General features: G+C 39.0%; 1 protein-coding gene across 1 annotated transcript in view; it reads left to right on the forward strand.

The window, feature by feature from the left end:
- The window catches only part of LOC121900087 (CUB and sushi domain-containing protein 1-like), a 431,770-nt gene that overhangs the window by 27,481 nt on the left and 383,601 nt on the right, over positions 1–20,688 (forward strand). The window lies entirely within an intron of this gene.

Below are 20,688 nucleotides of genomic sequence, written 5' to 3' on the forward strand. Positions count from 1 at the left end.
GAAATAAGAACTTTGTTGTCCATTTTAGGAATGAAAATATCTTCAATTCGTGAACTCGGTGCATGAAACAAACCAAGCAAGTGTAGTGATAATGTAATGAAATGTCACTGTGTGTGTGTGTGTGTGTGTGTGTGTGTGTGTGTGTGTGTGTGTGTGTGTGTGTGTGTGTGTTGGTAGTTTTGTTTTAGTCAGAGCCATTAGAGAAAGATGTGTGATGACATTTCTCTATTTGGTCTAATGCACAGTTGAGCAATAAAAATAGAGAAATGAATGCATTTGTTGAGTTGTAAACCTCATCCTGGATGACAAAACGTCTGACAAAACATCTGAAAAGTGGTATTTTGCTCGGGGGACATTAGTAATCAAAGGCCCTTTTTTGCTGTGAACTTAAGCTCACATCGTCGCACCTCTGACTCACTTCAACAAGTCTAAAAAGAGTTTTACATCAAAAGACTTGAGATTTGTTTTGTAGAGAGACAATCCAATACTGTTGTCTGACCATGTTCTTGTCATAACTTGCACATGCAGAAGTTACTCCTCTTGGCATTCAGCGCAGATGCCCGTTCATCCATTATCATCACCGGGGGAGAAATGAGTGACACAACTGATTTCACTCTCCCATGTGATAAACTGCATGCTGCTGGCCATGTTTGGTTTCATCAAGCTCCCTCCAAGCCAGTCGGTAAGCAGTTTACATGTGTGTTATTTATCTGTCAATGTAAAGTCTTTGTTGACTGGAATAGAAAAACGCTTCTATAAAATCAGAAATAACTCTTGATGACAGGCTTGGTTGGGTTATGTAAAGAAACACACAAGCAGCCATGTTGCAGGAGAATCCTGTATGCAAGAAGCATTTCTCAAACAAACATCAGAGCCAGTCCTTTGTGGATGTGCAACTTAAATCACATAGCGTTCGCATTTTGCCAACAGCTCAGGGGGTCATGAGTGTCAAGTTAAACTCATCCATCCAGGGCTTTTATGAGCTGGACATTAGGCAGGCTAGAAAATCATCTGTGAGACAACACAGTCTCCACTCTGACTACTCTCGCTCTTTCCCTACAGTGGAAGACTGAAGGACCCAAAGGATACTGAACAGATATAAAAACTAATTTCTTCTGTAGCCAATACGAATTTTTAATGCCAGGAAGTAATACTCGTGGGCGCTGGACATGTGCAGTTAGTCGCCGCTGTACTCTTTAAATGCAAAGACTTTTATAGACCTACACTTGGTTACGGTTGTGTGGTGATCTGATTCAGCAACTCCAATATGCTGTCTGTTATTTTTATAAATGTTTTGTTCTGATGATTTGCAATTTGTTTTCTATATTATAAAAATGGCAGAGTGGAGTCACAGACAAGTTTTCTGTTTTTAAAATCTACTTTTGTATGTATCTGTGGTACTGTGGGTGCTGTGCTGGGTTGGTTTTGTCTTACACTGTCACGTCACCGGGTGACGAGCCAGCATGAAATTGTCATCCTCTAAGCAACAAACATGGAGCAGGACTGGAGAGCAACAAGACTATTAAAGAGGAGTGGAGGGCTGTTTGGAGATTCTGCGTGTGTGTGTGTATGTGTGTGTGTGTGGTCGGCAGGGGTGTGTAAAAGAGATAGAGAAGGAGAAACAGATTTAGCTGTCTTTCAGTGTCGTGGTGACTTGGTCAGAATCCTAACAAACCCACAAATCAATGACTAAAAAACAAAACAAAATAGAAAGTAACACACAAACGGAGAAAGAAAGAAAGAAGAGAGCTCAAGAGACAGAGACAGAAGAGTATATTAGTGACTTTGTCAGAAACATGACTAACTACAGAACCAAGAAAACTAATTTAAACCTGACTCCATTTTTGGAACTGTACATTGTACATTTGTACATTCGAGAAAGCAATGTAGTTTACATTTTCTCCATGTACAGATATCTGACATGTTTGTTCAGATTTTACTATGTTCATTTGCACAGAACCACTGAGTCATCAAGACATAAAATTTGAAGACATCTGTGTGACTCTGATTGATCACTTTCAGCAGGTTCTCCTTGAACAAACCCCTCAAACAGTGACAGCAGGGAAACTACACCTTCCTCACAGAAGTACTGAAACATCTCTGCTGTATCTGAACCTGTAAGGCGTTTTCCTTTCTTCAACATTGTTGTATGGTTTTCTGTTTGAGTGAATATGTCCACAGGGTTGTATTAATATGTTGCATATGTAACCTGAGGCTTTTTCATGGTCGTGTGTGTGTCTATACATGCCAGTTTGTCCACCTCTGTGGGTGTGTGTGTCTGTTCCACAGGTGATTACCACGTTGCATTTTCTTTTAATGGAGCGGCAGTGGAGCGGCAATTGTCTTTTTTCAACATGGTAGCAAAAGTGGGCATTTAGCCTGCACTTTACCATATGTCTCAACCCATTAGCTAGCAGTTTAGATATAACACAACACACCTCAATTACAAGGTGCCACAACCCATTGCCTGGCAACATAACATATTAGACAGCTTAGCTCACTTAGTATGTGTCTGAATTTATTAACCAGTCTCTTGCTGTATAGAAGATCATTTGGTATCTGCCTGTCTTAAACATTTGCTTCAAGAGCTTAGCATTTAGCTAATGGAGGAAGAGAAAGTTTGAACTAGAAGACAGGATAATGATTCAGTCTGCCTTTATTTAGCTAATTTACTATGTCTTTAAGTTCATCACTATAAATACAAGTGCCAGTAGTGGAATTACACGATCTATCTGTCTGACTCATGGTATATCTCATGATTTAGCCATTGTTGGATTATTTAAAACATAGAAAATAGAGTTGTAATTCTGTTGTAAATCATCAGTTGTGTTTAAACATTTTATGGAAGCACTGTAGTAACCATCCACAGCAAAAGTACACTCAGTTAGCAGTTTATTTGGTACATCAAGCTAAATTGAATGCAGTCTAACACAACAGCCCTGAAATAAGTCCAACCTTCATGAAGGTTATAATGTTCAGTTGTTGTTAAAACTGAAAAAAAAGATGATGATTCACCTGTATGGTCATTGTGCAGGCTGTAGTTTGTAGTGCTGTTGAATTGTATTGCATTATACTCAGAGCTTTTTCTAATATTTGCCCATATTGATATAAATGGTTTGGACAAAATATTGGAAACTCCTGCAACCCACCACAAACTACAGCCTTGAACATGACCATGAAGTTGAATTTACACCTCTCTTAAACTGAAAGGAGAAACGTATAACCTTCATGAAGGTACAGTAGGGGTTTATTCATGTCTATTCATGTTTTAAAATAGTTTTTCTCTCTTATCTTATGTTTTTAATACATTTTTTTATTTAATTTTTTAATTTTTTTATTTTGCTCTATTTTATTATTATCATTATTATTTTAAGTTACTTTATTGCTTTGTTACATTTTCATAATTTTTATTTCTCATGTGCATTAGTCTCACATTGTTTTACTGTTTATATTTGTTCTGGCTTGTCTATGAGGCACTTTGAATTGCACTGATGTGACACAAATAAAGTTTGATTTATTGATTGATTGAGTAAATTACATATTAACGAACTGACCAAGAAAGTCAACAATTCAACCGCAGTATTCAAACAAACAGCAGCTGTACTGTACATTATAATGTAACCGCGGTCCGGTTTGGATGCAGTGTTACCTTAAGCAAATGAGAAAGTGAGAGAAAGAAAGAGAAAATGGGGGTGGAGGAAGTCAAAGGCAGTGAGGGGGGGTTAAGCAGAGAGAAAGGGCGGGAGAGAGAGATGGAGAGGAAGAGTGAGTGTGAAGAGCAAACGGGAGAGAGCTGAATAAAGCTTCCGGGCCCCAGAAGGCTGAGCTCTCAGACATTTTAATCAATAACCGCAGCTCTATCAAAGGACGGCTGATAGGCCAGAGACAGAGGAATTGTTCTGCACTCACTGCCTCACCCCTAAGGAGTGACTCAACACTCTGGGACAGGGTGAGGAGGAAGAGGGCGGCAGAGACAGATGGATGAGGAGAATGACGAGGAATAAGGGAAGGACAGATAGTGAGGCAGAGAGAGAGAGAAAAGAACAGACAATAGAGACACAATTACAGAGACAGAAGGAGGCAGGAGAGGGTGAAGCAAAGTTGTTTTTTTTTTTTGATAGATTTTCTGCTAGTGTTGGTTATTTTCTGCCATTATGTCACAGACAGAAAATTGTGAGTGTGCGCGCGTGCATGCAGAATCAACATCTTTTATGTGACTTGACAGACTGCTGCAGCTCAAATATAAAGACTGTATTCTGTAAAACTTTATGTGAGTGTGAGAGAGAGAGAGAGCGACTGAGTGGATACCATGAGCTGAAAGTGGTTCAGTGCAGTGTGTGATAGAGAGAGAGAGAGGGAGAGAAAGAAGAGAGCATATGTGCAGCTGTCTAAATGTGTGTTAACATAGTGATGTCAGAATAAAACAGATAAAATTGCACAACAACAAATGATTCATGAGATAAAATTTTGCTTAATACATTTTTTTCTGGAAACTTAACAAATGTCCTTTTATAAGTTGTCCATTGATCATTTTCTCAATTAATTGGTTGGTGTATAAAATGTCAGAAAATGAGAAATGTCGATATGTGTTGAAAGATAATCAATTTACCATCATACAAGACTAAAGAAAACAGAAAATATTCACATATAGGACGCTGGAACAAGAGAATTTTAGCATTTTTTCTTCAAAAATGACTGATTTTTTTTTTCTATCAATCAACTAATTGTTGCAGCTCTACTTGTGATGCCATTTCTTTCTGCAACCTTCACCTTACGTGCTAAGCTACCTGTTAATGTTGATTTAACTAAGCTATAATGTTCAGTTATGTGTCCGTCTATACCAACATCTTCTATCACCGTATTTGTAATTTATACTGCGATGTCAGTAGTAATATAGTAAATTTTCTGGGACTTCAGTTGAGTAACTAAGATCAAAATAACCAAAATTTTGATCATTCTAATAAATAAAAATAATAATTAATGCTTGAAAAATCAAAGTTACTCATTATTCTAATGCAGAAATCCCATTAATTAAATATAATCAGCATTTCCTGGAATATACAAACAGATATTAAATAGATCAAAGATGGAGCTTATTATATATGAACAGTATAGCAAAATATCTAATCGGTAAAAAAAAATTTATCGTCTGATGGTACATACTGTACTGTCTTATCACCCTCCCCTAATGACTGGTTTTGTTCTGTGAAAACATCCTACAGATGAATGTTAAAGCGCACGCCTGAAACTGGAGGCAGAAATCCAGCAGGGTGGGATGTGGTGTGGAGGAGAGAAGGAAGAGCATTAACATCAGAGGTTCTTTAGAGATGTGACTCATGACCTTTACTACCTTTCTTCTCCTCCTCTTCCTCCCATGTTTGTTATCTGTCACTCTTCTCTGAAAACAACTGACAGAAGGAAAAAAAAAAACTAAACAAAACATGTATGTCCCAGTTTGGTTTGCGGAGGGGGACGTGCAGGTTCTGTAACTCTCTGATGATTCAGAGTATGGCGTGTTGTTCAAGAACTATGTGCTGAGCATTGTAATGCTCCAAGCACTTATAATACTTTCTATTTAAACTCTGCAACCCTGTATGCCTGTTTCTCAGAATCTGTGTGTGTGAGACTGAAACCATCTCTGCGAGTCTCAGAGGAATATGTAAGTGTGGAAGTGTAACAATCGAGTTGTTAAAAATGTATGCATCTAATCTGTGGGGTGTGTGTGTGTGTGTGTGTTTGTGCAGGGTGGTGTGTTCATATGTGAATGAGAATTATTAATTATAGAGCGCTGCATCCTGCTGTTCCAGTGTCGCAGAATGCCGCTGTGCGCTTGTGCACATGCGGGTGCATTTACAGTAGGCGTGTGTTTCATGCTTTTGTGGTGTTTGTGTAAGGGAATGCGTGACTTACAATGTCCCGTTTCTGTGATAGAAAACTAGCTGAAGTCATATTAGCAATAATTAATTCCTAAGTGTCTCATTCATCATTAGTGTCACATCCTCTTTTATAATATTAAAGTTGTAATGTGCAATTAAAACATACCAATCCCTGTTTGCCAGCTAGTTTCACTTGTTTGATGTATGACACACTTAACTGTCCACCACTTCACTCCAAGAGACATTTTCATTGGTTGCTCTTTGTTTTCAAATGCATTTACTTTAACTATCCTTTATACTTAAAACAGCTTTTAGTTCCATTCAGATCATTATATTCACTCAGACACACTCAACAACCTTTTTTTTTGTGCCTAGAATGTTTAAAGAAATTAGGAGACTTGCTTTTAAGTTTAAAGCACCATCAGACTGGAATAATTAGTCTAACTCACTCAGATCGATTACTTCTTTTTATGACTTCAAGACTTCTTTGCTTGTTTATCTTAAATCTACTCGTTCTTGTTTTTGATTGTGTTTACCTTCATTTTAGTTTATAAGTACCCAGTACTTTGACATTATGTTATTTGCTCTGTTCATTTATTTTATTTCTTGTTCATTTTTTATACAGATGACACTTGTAACAGATGTAGTAGGTGTGGTTTGGGATTAGGGCAGAGCCCTTATGTGTACGTCCTTGTTGATGTTACTGTGTTGTGTTGTTTTGTGTCGTTGGATTGTTCAGTTTATTATCATTATTATTTATGTATTTATTTATTTGGTGCATCTCAAGGGGTTTATCCTCTAATTAAATTTTGAAAATAAATAAAGAAGCCTCAGTCGAGCTATATTTGAATTTGAAATAGTTGTGATTGCATTTAAATACTCCTCATTTGAATTTTGTTACCCTTTGAAATTAATCCAATCAGGGAGCGATTTTAAATGCTAAACCTGAAGAATCACATTTTTCTGACTTTTAAATAACTAGTGCAGTGACCGATTTCTCGGCCTCCGGTAATGCTGCTTGCAGCTTTTTTTAGAGAACTGCTCATTCAAACAACTTCACACTCGACACTGCACTTCCTTGGGTCCTCAGCAATACACCTGCCAAGAGTGAAGTCGATTGGATGAATGGTTCTCGAGATATGCAAAGGACAGACAAACAGACAGACAGGGAGTCCTTACTTTATAGTTAGATACAACTTGACAAATATTTGACCATCAAACTCGTGTTTGCTCATGCTCTTGACATCATGGAGTTTACTTCCTTAAAATGAAATTTGGAAATCCTGACTTAAAATCCAGGTGTGCTTGTCGCATCCTATAACAAGTAGATGCCTCTCAGTAAAGTGCATCCCTTCACTAATACCATGCAATTGTCATAGTGTTTGTTCCAGATGTCAGATTTTCACTAAAAGCCAGTTATTTCCTCCATGCTCCATTACCAGCTTGCTTCACATCAGGAGATGAGAAATTCAAGTCCCTTTTAAACATTTTGGCTGATTATTGCACCACTATGGGGTCAATCACCTCTGTATTTGTACAGTGACCCTCAAGTCTGATCTTCTACCAGTGGCAGGAGATCTGAAGGTGACCTGTGACCTCTGTATTAAAGTATATGTTTTACTTTCATGCCAGCAATTTTGTTGTACAGTAAAGGTATGCATGGTGTCAGTGTTTTCAAAAGGTAGATAACTCATTTTGGAACTAAACATACAGAGTCGCTGGAAAAAAAAAGAATGATCATGAGTTGATTTAATTAGATTTTAATGAAGACTTTAATATTTGACAGTGATTTCCTACATATGTAAGTAAAACCTCAAGGCATTTTTGCACTCACTGAACGGCATACCACTCCAACACTTAAAGCCGCAGCTCGTGATTTGAAAGGTATTTTCAGTCACGCTTAACTGTTAAATTGCTTCCCATCCCATTAGCACTATGAAGATTGCTTTGTTGAAATCTGACAGCAGAAACAGCCAAGAATCATAGGAAAAAAAAACAAATCTGATATTTTATAAGTCTGAATAGACAGCATAATTAGGTAAGTCAAGTGTAAGTTAATGTAAGGGCATTACAGCCTCAAAGGGCCGGTAGTAGGCTTTTGACCTTGTAATAGAAAGCAATCATTTCAATTCCAATTGCCACATTTTATCAAGAAAATTCATCCTGTACAAATGCAGAAAGTGATCTCAATGCCATCCTTGCAAAACAAATTTGTGATTATGTGCATCTGTGTGTGTCCAATGCTTACAATTTCCTTATCCGAATTGTGGGTCTAAGAATAGATGTTGTTGTATGCTACACAGATTATAAAGCCCTGTGGGGGGAAAAAAACTTTTAGGTTATATAAATAATCTTGACTAGAGCACAGTGTCAACACTATTCAGAAGCACTACTTCTTCAATATAAAATAGTCCCGAGGAAAATTGTTGACAGCAAGGTTTTTGGATTATCCAAAGTAACCAGGACATTGTTATTGGAAAGGCAATCTGTTTCTGAGTTTGTCGTTCTTCAATTCTTCTTTTGAGCTTCACAAGCAAAATCCTATTCACCTCTGTTGTATTGAGGTGTCAGCAGAAATCTCAGCAAAACAGTTTGCAGGGGTAGATACTAAGAGTAAGGGGGAAAATATGTTTTTTGAGATTCTGGTGGACTTACCCTTTCACATCTGGCTTTATGTACCTGTGTGTTTGTGTTTCATTTTTTCAAATACTAATAATTATATTGATCTGTGAATTATTTTAGTGTCACAAATGCTTCGTTTTGGTGTTCTAACACCAAAAAATGTGAACAAACAGCCCTTGAAAGTACTGCTATTGCTCAATACTAATAATAGCAAAAACTATTATAAATACTGTCTGAATACTATTAATGAATACTGTTATTATCAGAACAGCAGTGCAATAATCTATAGAAATATACTCTATTACATGTTGAGTATGAGATACTCTGAGACTTTGTATGTGTGAATTGACCTCTCACATAGCTTCTATTGGACTGCTTGGCATTGTGGTCGACATGCTGGAAGAAAGAGAGAGAAGGACGGGAGAGAGGGATAGAGAAAGAGAAAAAGAAAGGCATCAGGAAAGACAGAAAGGCGAGAGGGAGAGGGGATGGTATAAGAGACATAGACACAGAAAGAGAGGGGGAATGGTGAAGAGCAAGGAAGGCAGATAAAAACAGAGACTTATAGATGCACAAACTGACAGCCTCTTGACATGAAAGAAGAGGGGAGAGAATAAAAGAGAATATTAAAAGAACTGTAAGCATGCACTTATATCTACACACACACACACACACACACATACACACACACAGTGCAGTGCCAGTGTGTGTATACTGTATGTAGTGCCTGCTCTGTGCATGTGTTTATTAGATGTGATTCTCAAGCTGAAATAAAAAAAAGGGGAAAAAGCGTGAGAAAAAATGCGCAAGAGCCTCCAAGATCAAGGAGCGAAATCTGGCACAGTGTCATGTCTGTTTGAAATAGAGAGACAGAGAGATGGAGGGAGACACGGAGGAAGAAAGAGAGAAAGATGGACATATTGCAGGATAGAAGGAGACAGAGGGAAAAAGAATGGGGAGAAGGAGAAGATAGGGGGAGGGAAAAGGTAAGTGGAGGCGAAAGAGAGACTTTTCTTGTTGTGCTCCTTTTTTTCCTCAACACTCATTTAGTGTGAAGCCTTGATAGCATCTACTGAGACACACACACACACACACATACACACACACACACACTGCAGAGTAGCTGCATGTATTAGAGGAGAGTATGTATTGCTGTAATGTGTGACAGCAGACCCGGCTTTACAGCTCACTAACAAATAGCCCAAGGCAATACACACAAAAGCACAAGGTTACATTCAATTCACATGCATATAAATGCGTACATGCTCACTAGTAGAACTGAACTGAACAGTTTGAAGGCCATTATGTACACTGCACAGCCTGTATGTCAGCGAAAAAAAAAAAACCTTTCAAAGGAACGCTTTGACTTCCTCTCAAATAAGCTCCTTGATCAACTTGTGGAAGGATTGGCGGTTCAGAGTGAAAACGGGTAGAAGATTCGAATCTGTGGGAGAACGTGTTACTGGAGAACGAGGGGTAGATGGAGAAATGAGCAGACAAGTCAAAACTATTCTTAGCCTGCTGCTGTTAACTGCTTTGGCATCCTCACAAACACACACACACACACACAGTCACATAGTCACGAGCATGCGCTAACTGTAAGGGAAGAACATACTGTGCATCCGTCATCCATACAGACTTGCAAAAGAAAGTGTGGTGTGTGTGTGTGTGTGTGTGTGTTGGATGTGCGGTTACAAAGTGGAAGAATAGTGAGGCAGAGAACAGAGAAAAGAATGAGAATAAAGGAAGCAATTGAAGAATAGAGGAAAGGATAGAGGACAAGAGGAGCGGAGAGAAAAGGAGAGATAACCGATGTTCTCGTCCTTGTATTAGGTCTAATTCCCCCTAATGTACCTGGTATTAAAGGGGGAGTTCACCCATTTTCTCTGACCTTGACTATAGCACTCAGAGAAGCTATAGAGATACAGAGCTGGCAGAGATAGTCTGGCTCGTCGCCAGCAGTTCATCTCCACCTCATTCAATGGAAAAAAAAGAAAAGAAAAAGAAAACCTCTCTGTTTTATTGCTGCATAATTTACATTTTCCGTCAACCTCACAGCCTTTCTTCTGTTGCTCTCTCTCCTCCTCCTCCAACACATAGAGTATCATGTTAATGGTGTTAAAAAATGCATGTGATGCATTAGATGCATTTCAAACAATGTGCTTATTGCAACATATAAAGTGAAACTTTAATGAAACCTTAAAGGGAAATTAGTTTGGCTGGTGCAACGGCAAAAGTGGAATACAGCAAAGAACAACAGAACAAAACCCTAAAAATAGAGTAAAACCCAACTGGGGCTCTACAAACATTATGCAGCTGACACTTCCAACACATGCTGAGTGGAATCTGTGAATGCACGAAAAGGAAAGAGGAGGGTACAGTAAACATTGACTGATTTTGCCCACATTTCTATTGCAGTATCTATTAAATCTGTTCAAGGGAAATAGACAGTATAATGTTTTGAATATACAAGTGATTGAATGAGATGATCAGTAACTAGAGTTCAAAAGGTTATTTTTAGTGCTCTGCTCTAATTCGGAACCATGCTGCGATGATAAAACTGTCAGCTTACTTATAGGTCAAACAATCAGACATTGTTATTTTTGGGTTCGTCATTTTGGGAAACACACTTTTTCACTTCCTTGCCAACGGTTAAATGAGAAGACTCGACAACGGTATCAATCTTCTCATCTAACTCTTGGCATGAATAAGCATTTTACCCAAAGTGTGGAACTTCTCCTTTAAATGTTTCTTTTTTTTTACATTTTAAACATTTTATCAACAGAAAATATTTTCAGCAGAAAAAAAAAATGGACAGAGTGAGCGACACAAGGGACAGACTGAAAAATGGAGAGAAAGAGTTTAAAGATAAATCAGAGACCTATTTCAAATGGGTCGTTGGTGGGGAGGTGCAAAGGACTTTGCCTCCCTCGTTCCATCTGTCCTAATGCTTCCATCAGAGGGGAATTCACACACACACACACACACACAAACATATACTTTTAAGAATATTGCCATAAACAGGTTGAGTCGACACATCAAAGAAGGCAATACTTTGTGTCTGCACACTTCCTCTCTGTGCTCTAAATTCCTTCTTTTCCTCCTTCACACCTTCTCTCACGCTCTGCCTCTTTTCACCCGTCTGTTTCCATTTCTAACCTCAGCTATAGTCATTTGAATAATGACTGCAGGTTGTCATTCATAAGCAGAACCGGAGCTACATGGAAATCTGATTTGGTTCTTTTACCTTGAACCTTTGTGTGTGTGTAAGTGTGTGTATGCATGATTAAGCAGTGCTTGTGTACAACAAAACTGTGCATGTGTGCATCTGTGTGTGGGTGGGTGTAGTGCGACCAAATTAAAAACAATTTTACCAAATTAAAGCATGAAACTGATCATCAGTACTATTGTTTTTACTGGCTGCAGTTGTCTGAATCTGACTCACGACCGTTTGCGTGTCATCCTCCCTCGCTCTATTTCTCACTACAGTACCTCTCTCTGCCATATTTTGTCATTCTGTATTGCTTTCTAATGAAGCAAAAATGCCATTAACAATTTTTCTGACACTAAATAATATCCTGTTCAGCTGCAACTTAATAGCATGTCAAAAAAAATATTAAAATTAGAAAAAATAATGTGCCATATCTTCAAAATTTATGGATTGGGCTCGACTTTTAGAGATGGAACACATCCCATTTACGAGCATTATTCAGCTTATGACGCAAACTGTGCAAAATGTGTAAAAACATGGATAAACACAATTTTAATGTGTTTATCCATGTTCATCAAGCATCTAGACCAACAGAGTTTCCATCTGCATCACAAAAAAAAAAAAGAAAAAACACGAAAAGTGAATATATGAAGATTGTCATTCAAGGCAGGTATTCACCATATTACACGACCAGCATCGTAAAAAGGAAGGAAAGAAGAAAGGAATTTTAATTTAATATGCTAATATGTGCACGAATACAGGCACTAAATGGCATGAAGAACACAGGAAAGGATTGGATCAGCAGATGGCCAGCTTGTTGGACTGGATAAACTAGAAATCTTAAGGTTTAATAGTAATGCTAGATGAACATATTTTGGTGAAATATAGAGTATGTACTGTATCTCTGAGATTATGTTGGTGGAGCAGAGGCACCGCTCTTGAATATTATACTCTTATGTCATACCTAATTTGAGGAGATGTGACCTGTTCATGGATGGATTATCAAACAGGCCCACTGGCACAGTATGCCAATGTAACAAGGGCCCTTTAAAGCAACCCCACAGATCTACTGACACCAAGTCTGATCTTATATTTGTTTTTCTTATTATGTACGCTAATTGTGGTAATTTTCTGACCTGGGTCTGTGCCCAGTGGCCCATTGTGTCATAATATAATTTGATCATGGATCTCCTTTTTGGACCAAAGCTCCAGTATGGGACACACCTGTCACTGACAGATAAAAAATCTGCTAAAAACTACTCTGCTCTGTAACCACTGACTCTAAATTTCATCTCATGGTCTTCTCATGAACGCAAATAATCTTGCTTTTAATTTTAAGCTTCTATTATTAATTTCTAGCTGACATTGTGAGTGTATGTGATGTGTCATTGTGTGTAGCTTTGTATTTTGTATTATGTGTCCTGTGTGTTTTTCGCTTTGTATTGTGTGCTGCTATATGTTTTAATTGTGACCTGCCTAAGGGACTGCAGATGAAAATTAGCTATAAGCTAATTCTGGTACAGTACATCAAATGGTAACATTCATGTTTAACATTGAACATGGTCCCAATAAGCACATACATACAAATAATAGATCATTCCTGTTTTTTTCATGTGTATCATAGATGGCTTGTCATCATGGACATTGCTAAAGAACAGCTCTTACACAGTCATGGCTAATGGCTTATACAGCATCTGTTATTTACAGCATAGTCTCCATAACATCAACTCCAAATGGATTTGTACTTTACAAAGTGTGTGGTGGTATTTGCTTGTTGCAACCCAGTTTTGTCTGTTGCAACCTAACCTTGTGTGTGTGTGTGTGTGTGTGAGTGTTCATCACAGTCAGTCCTGCCAGCTGCTATCTGCCATCCTGAATCAGTTTGATGGAACACACAATACAAGCGCACACACGCACACACACACATAGCTATGCATGCACACACAGACAGACGCATGCACACACTAATCACCTAATCACTCACATATCGTCCAAGTACTTAGTTCTGTCTCAATGAGTCAAAAACACTTAACACTTTAACTTAGCGTTCATTGTATCCTGGAGGAGAGGAGAGGAGACAGAAAATGAATAGTATATACGGGTGATGAGATGAGGCTGCAGAGGGACAGTGAAAGGAGAAGATTAAAGGAGGAGAAATTCAAGAGGAGACAAGGTGTTCTGTTTTGCAATATGGTCCTCTCCTGTGAGCATTCAAATATAAAGCAAAAATGAAATGGTGGATCCACAAGGCCCCTCCTGGCATCTGAAGGGCACAGCTAACTGCTTGTCGCTACCAGAAATCCTTCTTTAATGTATCTCAGTGCAAGATCTATCAGTTCTTACCATTTTACAGTCTGTCCGCAGCAGCAGAGATCCAAACAGGTAAAAGATCCATCCATCAACTTTCTATACCTGCTTTTTGCTATTCAGGGTCAACATGGGGGGCGGTGTCCATCTCAATATGCACAGCACTGAATTTAACCCTATGTAATACATAGACCACATGTGTATTGTCACATAATAAATTACAACGAAATCACCAACTAGATTCTCGGATTTTTACCATTTTACCACTTTGATCATGTGGTACACGAAAAAGTATTTGCATTAAGTGTTCTTTTTTTAAATTGAGTTTTCACTACTTTTACAGCAATATATTTCAATACTGTCCATGAAAACTGCAGAGCACTTAAGTCCAACATCAAATGCACGTTTACACGAGGAAAAAAAATAAAAACGAAGGAAAGAGAGAAAAGTTAAAGAAAATGAAACACATCTACATCATATAATCACTTTGAAAATAAATAAAATAACATAAATCAAGTCAGCTACATGACATAAAATAAGTGATACATTTCACCTATCTTTATGCAACTGAACTTATTCAAATTCATGTAGATATGTTAACTTAATCATTCATGGTTCTCCAGGCAAGTCCAGACAGGCCTTCAAGTACTGACTTTGATTTCTTTGGTCTAAGGATAGTTCAGAAAAGGATCCTGTATTTTATAAAACTTTGAAGGGTTGTTTCTCAAACTTGTACAGAAAGCTTAATTAGGGATCAGACATATTACATTCTGAATCCGCTGCACAATAGAAAGCTTTTATCAGTAATCCACATTTGTAAAATACACTTTTGAGCACAATATAACAATATTTGTAAAGATGCGTGTGTGCAAAAGGAATGGGAAATTCCTCTTTAATACCCAAGATTCATGCCGTTGGGCCTGGATATAGAGAAACACCCAGTAGTTTATCCAACTCCCTTCGAATTTTACTCCAAAAATCCTGAATTTCAGTACATTCCCAAAATAAAGGAATCAGCGTTAATAATAGCGTTTCTTAGAAAACTGATGGGGAACACTGGAAATACGTTTTGCAAGCTTTCTTTTCCTGATGTTTCTCAGTGCACATGGAAACAACCAATACAAATGTTCACATGTTGCTTTTGTGAAACAAAACAGACGTGCACAGTGTGTCAATTGTCTGCACTAACACAAACAACTACACTTATAAACATAGAGTAACACCTCCAACACTTCTGCCCAGTATGTGGTCTATTTATTTATAGTGCACAGAACATACTGTAAAGGTTGTGTTTGCTTATGTTAAATGATATGGTAATTCATTACAGTGTGGACCACCTAGTGTGTGTAACCATGCATTACATTATGAGAAACAGGTACATGCCTTGATCCATGTGTGTCCAATTTAAAACAAAGCCGGGGGGGGGGGGTGATGAAATGTATAAATGTAGTTTGTGAGATACGGCTTTGTCAGTAAACAAGAGGCAATGTTTTCTCTTCTCATGGAGGATACAATGATGTGCTCTAAAACTGTCACCTGTAATGAATCTACACGCATTGTGATAAACAGTGTAAAGGGGCCTGAGAGTATGGGGCTGCTGCATCCATGGAGATCACATCAGAGCAGTCGAAAACTAATAAAGAATGTTGTCTGTACGATTTGCGGTTAGCCATTTAAAGTAAGACATTATTTATTTCTGTTAAAAGTAGCCTAATTTAAACCTAGCATCATCACAATTTCCAGTTTTGTCATTTAAAAGATTCAAATGTACTTGCAACATTTATAGCACAGATATGAAAAATGATAAGATGATTTAGTCATGTTGTGATGAGGAGCATGTAATTAGTTTCTCTGGATTTGCTAGATAAATGCAAATAGAGTGAAAGAGAGAAGAAGTTACTTTGCATATGTGTATATTTGTGCATGTATGAGGGTGACTCTTCATACGCACATAGTATGTTTGTGAGTAAAGCTCAATCACAAGTGGCTCTTACGACGCGTTGTCTGATGACGACGGAAATCAAATGTGTTTATAGTTGTTCCAAACGGCTTCACTCGAAGGCAGAGTGAAAACCTGAGTGTCATAGAGAAGAGAGGGGGACAGGGGAGATGTGATACTGTTTCTTATGTATATTTTCAGACAGTCTCTCCTGGAAGGCAGTCATAGTGATGCACTCAGCTGTTCGCTCGAAAAGTGACAGAAATACTTGTGTCATGAATGAAAAAGGAGAGCTAGAGGGAGAGATTCAAACACTGGCTCCATTCTCACCTCCGCACAGCCGACCAATCACTGCGTGAAGTGGGTGTGAATGTCGGCTCGTCTGTGTTGGAAAGTTACAGAAATAGCCCCCCCCCCCACATCTGCTGCCAGAAAGGTGTGGCAGGAAGCTATCTGGCCATCCGAACGGCATGTCAATAGGAGTTTACCTGCCCTCAAGAAAATAGATGTTTCAGGAAATACCATTTAGTTTTATTTAATTTCATTCACTTTTTAAAAATCATTTACAGGGCACAAATAAGAAGACATTCAGAAAAAACTGAAAGACAGTACTAGTAGTAGCAGTAGTAGTTTGAATTAATCTCTGTCCCCATCAGGAAAACACAGCTGAAAATGTAAAATATTGCACACAAATGCCCCTCACTCTTACAGACGCGGTCGCTTAATCTAACATAGTTTTTTAATGTCAGGATTAATAAAGTATCTCTATTCAAAGTCTCAGTGAACATGAATGCGGATCTGAATTTTTATTTGGTCAAAATCCTGTTTTCATCTGCAGTGAAAACAGTATCCTGAGGAGGAAGAATGGAGGGAAAGAATGAATGAGATAGTGGTGAGGAGAGATGAATTGGAGGAGGAGGAGGAGGAGGAGGAAAAGGAGTGGGAATGAGAGATAAGGGGGAGCGGAGGAGCAAGCAGAGAAGTGGCTTGTCAAACTCAGAGGAGACCTGGAGGAGAAAAAGAGAGAGAGTGGAGAGGAGAGGAGAAGTCAAAGGAGAGGGAGGAGAGGAAAACAGGAAGAGGCTGGAGGGGGTAAGAGGGATAGACTTCAAGCATGAGGGCAGAGTGAACAATGGGAAAATGAAGGAGATGAATGTAGGACAGTGCAGAGAAGGAAGGCAGGCAACAAGATGGATGGACATATAGAAGGAAAGAATGAGATAAATACGTACAGTGGGGTCAAGAGAGAAGGAAGGATAAATGGAGGATGGGAAAGAAAAGAAAGCTAAGAGAGCAGAGTCAAGAGAGAAGATGCAACACTGCTAAATCCCACTGACTATAAATAGTGTATAATATTCTTTGTGCCCCACCATTTTTCCAAAACATGCCAAAACTTCATAAATTGATTTCTGAACTTCCAGGCAGCCTCTGGTTTCATTTAATCTCAGGACGCAATTACAATCAACTTGAAAGTTGCTTAATATACGTAATCCATCACGGCAAACAGCTCCTTTGTTTATTTATTTTTAAATTTTTTTTGGTCAAAGTTTGACATTGTAGTAATGCAGCTGCAAGCAGGGATTGTTTTTAAAACTCTGCTTAATGGTGTTTTCGACAATGCATCAATGTCTGAGGACTGATAGTCATCACACAAAGCATCTAATCTAGAAGACATCAATAGAGTGAAATTGGTCAGTTCTTGCTTTAAAACTGTTGCTGCTCAGCTGCCTATTGAAATCAGAGGTCGGACTGTCCTTAAATGCACCACCGGGGAGAGTTCAGTCCCTGCTCCAGCTGCATTACTACAGTATACAACCATAACATCACTTTGACAGAAAAACAAAGGTACTGTACTGTGATGGACTGCCTCTCTCAAGAAGTAAGTTGATTTTCATACCTTGCTGAGATGAAATGAAAGCAAAACCACTGTAAAAACTTACAGTACATTTTGGAAAATGCACAATCACCAGGAGGCTCATGCACATCCCCAAAATCTTTGCAGATGCTGGGAAACAGTTAAGCTAAAAATAGCAACGATAGCCAGTGAACGTGCTTGATGACAGGAGTGATGTGTCGTCGCGGGAGTGAGTGAGCGGGCGAGCAGCAGTGTTCTGGATGTACTGGAGTTTTTTAAGGACTAATGCTATTGCGGTAGTCGAGTGCGGACGTAATGAAAGCATGGATCAAAGTTTCAGCAGCAGAAAAGGAGAGGGATGGGCACATAGGCAGTTGGTCAGGGTGGACATATTGTTCTCACACGTATTTAATGACCAATTATCCAATTCACAGATGATATGCGAGGTGCCATCACAACCCATCTATAAACGGTATATAGGTGTGCTCACACTATCACCTTTACCTGAAGAAAACCGCTGGGAACAACTAATTGGGAGCAACATAGCAGTGTGCAGGTACGCTTTGGGAAACAGTCAGCAGCAACACGTGTGCAAAATACAACTTATGGTTTTGTCTGTGCTTACCCTTTCTTTAGTTTGAAAAAGAGTTAAATATCTGGTCCACTGATTATTTAAATTTTATCTCACACCATTAATGATTGTAATAAGTAAGTAAGTCAGTAAAATTAAACTTGTACAAAATATATCTACATATATGTACATAATGTATGTACATAATCATATGTATATGATTGTGTGAGCTGTGTGATTTGGGTTAAGTGGAAGGGAGACAATTTATGATTTAAGAGACTTAATTTTTCATGACATGGCTCGACAAAACCCTGAAATATTCTGGTGCACAGATGATTAAAAATTGGAATGGCTGTTTGAATTTGATGTGTTGAAGTTCGCTAATTTTGTCTCAATACTCAGTACTCAGAAGGTCTGAAGATTTCATAGTAAAAGTTGTTGTAAGTCTCTTCTCTATTTTGGATTTTTCTCTGGTTCTGGCTCATATAAATTCATGATGTTTTGTAAATACATGCAGGCTGGGTATAGTGGTATGCATGACAATAATAAATATTTAATTTGTTCATTTATATATGAAGATAGAGTCTTACAGGATATCAAACAATAACTATTTTTTTTCTCTCTGCTTTAAATTCGTGTCTTGTTCTCAAGGTCATAGATTATCCACCTTTTTGAACTGTGTTACATCCCCCGTTGCTCTGCTGACTGTTAGGATAGTCTGCCCAGATAGAGAATAGCTAAGGTGTGTGAATGTGTGCCTGATCTTGCTGAGCGAGAGTCTGTGCATGTGTGAAACAAAGGATAGACGGAGGGATTGGTGCAGATAATAGGTGACTCTATCTGGAGGTGATAGACGTGGAGGTGAAGGGAGTCGGAGGCGGGGGGGTGAGAGAGGATAGATGGATGGACTGGAGCAGCGGGATGAGTGTAGATAATGGCTAGCCATAATATCCGGCGGAGAGAGGAGGGAAGAGGGACAGAGGAGGGAGACAGCAGGTAAAGTGAGGTAAAGCGTGCATGGAAGGATGGATAGAAAGGATGGAAGGACATGGGTACAGGCATAAGAGAAGATAATGGACTCAGATCTAATCTCTGGAAGGAGGAGAGACAGAGACGGGGTGGTACGAATGGTTATGCGTACAGGAGTGGGGCAATGAGTATAGATAATGGGCTCCATCTAATGTCTGGAGGGAGGAGAGGTTACATAGATAAGAAAGAAGGATGGAGAGATGAATTGACAGGAGAAGAGGGACGGCACTATCTTCACACCTGTGTGCTGTGCGGCTTGAACAACCAGATAGAGAATGCGTATTTGTTAAGCGATACGTTGATAGTTGCCTGTCTATTGTGTGTCTTGTAGTGACCTATTGAATGTGTATTTTGTAGGTCACGTGACACTTAATGCTGTGACACTGCAAGTTGAATATCTCTCCATCAGTGTCACAGAGACAGATTCCTGCCATGTCCTGTCCGTGACAATTAAACTGATTCTGGTGAGTGTACTGTATGTAGCACAGGTAATGGGCTTGATCTAATGTCTGCAGGAGAGGAGAGAAGAGGAGAGGAGGGAGACAGGAAGAGATGGATGTGTTGATAGAGAGGACTAGAGGGATGAGTTTAAAATATGGTTAGATGTGATGTCTGGAGACAGAGAGGAGGAAAGTGCTTGAGAGAGACAGGAGTGGATGGAGAAATGCAAGGGCTGAGCATAAATGATGAGAAAGGTCTAATGTGTGGAGGAGTGGCAAGAGGACACGGGGGAGGAAAGGGAAGTGGATGGATGGTGGTACGGGGTACAAAGATGAATGTAGTGGCGAGGGGAGAGTTAGACGGAGAGATGGATAGATGGACAGTGGAAGGATGAGTGTAGATAATGGCTAAACCTAATGTCTGGAGGGCAGACATCCGTCTGACTGACCGAATTATAGTCCGGCTCACTTTCTACAGACTAATTACTGGAACAGGGGATTCTCTCTCTGTCTTTCTCCCTCTGTGTCTTTGTCTTTCTCCCGGTGTCAGTTCTCAGGGTGATTTTGAGGGCTTATGAGAGGGGAGGCTGCTCATAGATCAGCTCACCTGCCCTCTTTTCCCCTTGTTAGCACACATCCTCACATAACCTCCCTCCTTGAACAGATGGTTTTCTAAAGGAAAATACAGTTTGTTACCTGCCCACCACCATGTTCATTTGCCTTATTTTTCTTGTTTTCTTTCCCTGGCTTCCTTGTCAACTATCTGTTTTCAGGCCTAATGTAAAGAGGAGAAACAGCAATCTGCCCGTCTACTACTCTGCCTGTTAGTGGCATTGTT

The sequence above is a fragment of the Thunnus maccoyii genome, chromosome 1 (assembly GCF_910596095.1).
Source record: "Thunnus maccoyii chromosome 1, fThuMac1.1, whole genome shotgun sequence".
Lineage (NCBI taxonomy): Eukaryota > Metazoa > Chordata > Actinopteri > Scombriformes > Scombridae > Thunnus > Thunnus maccoyii.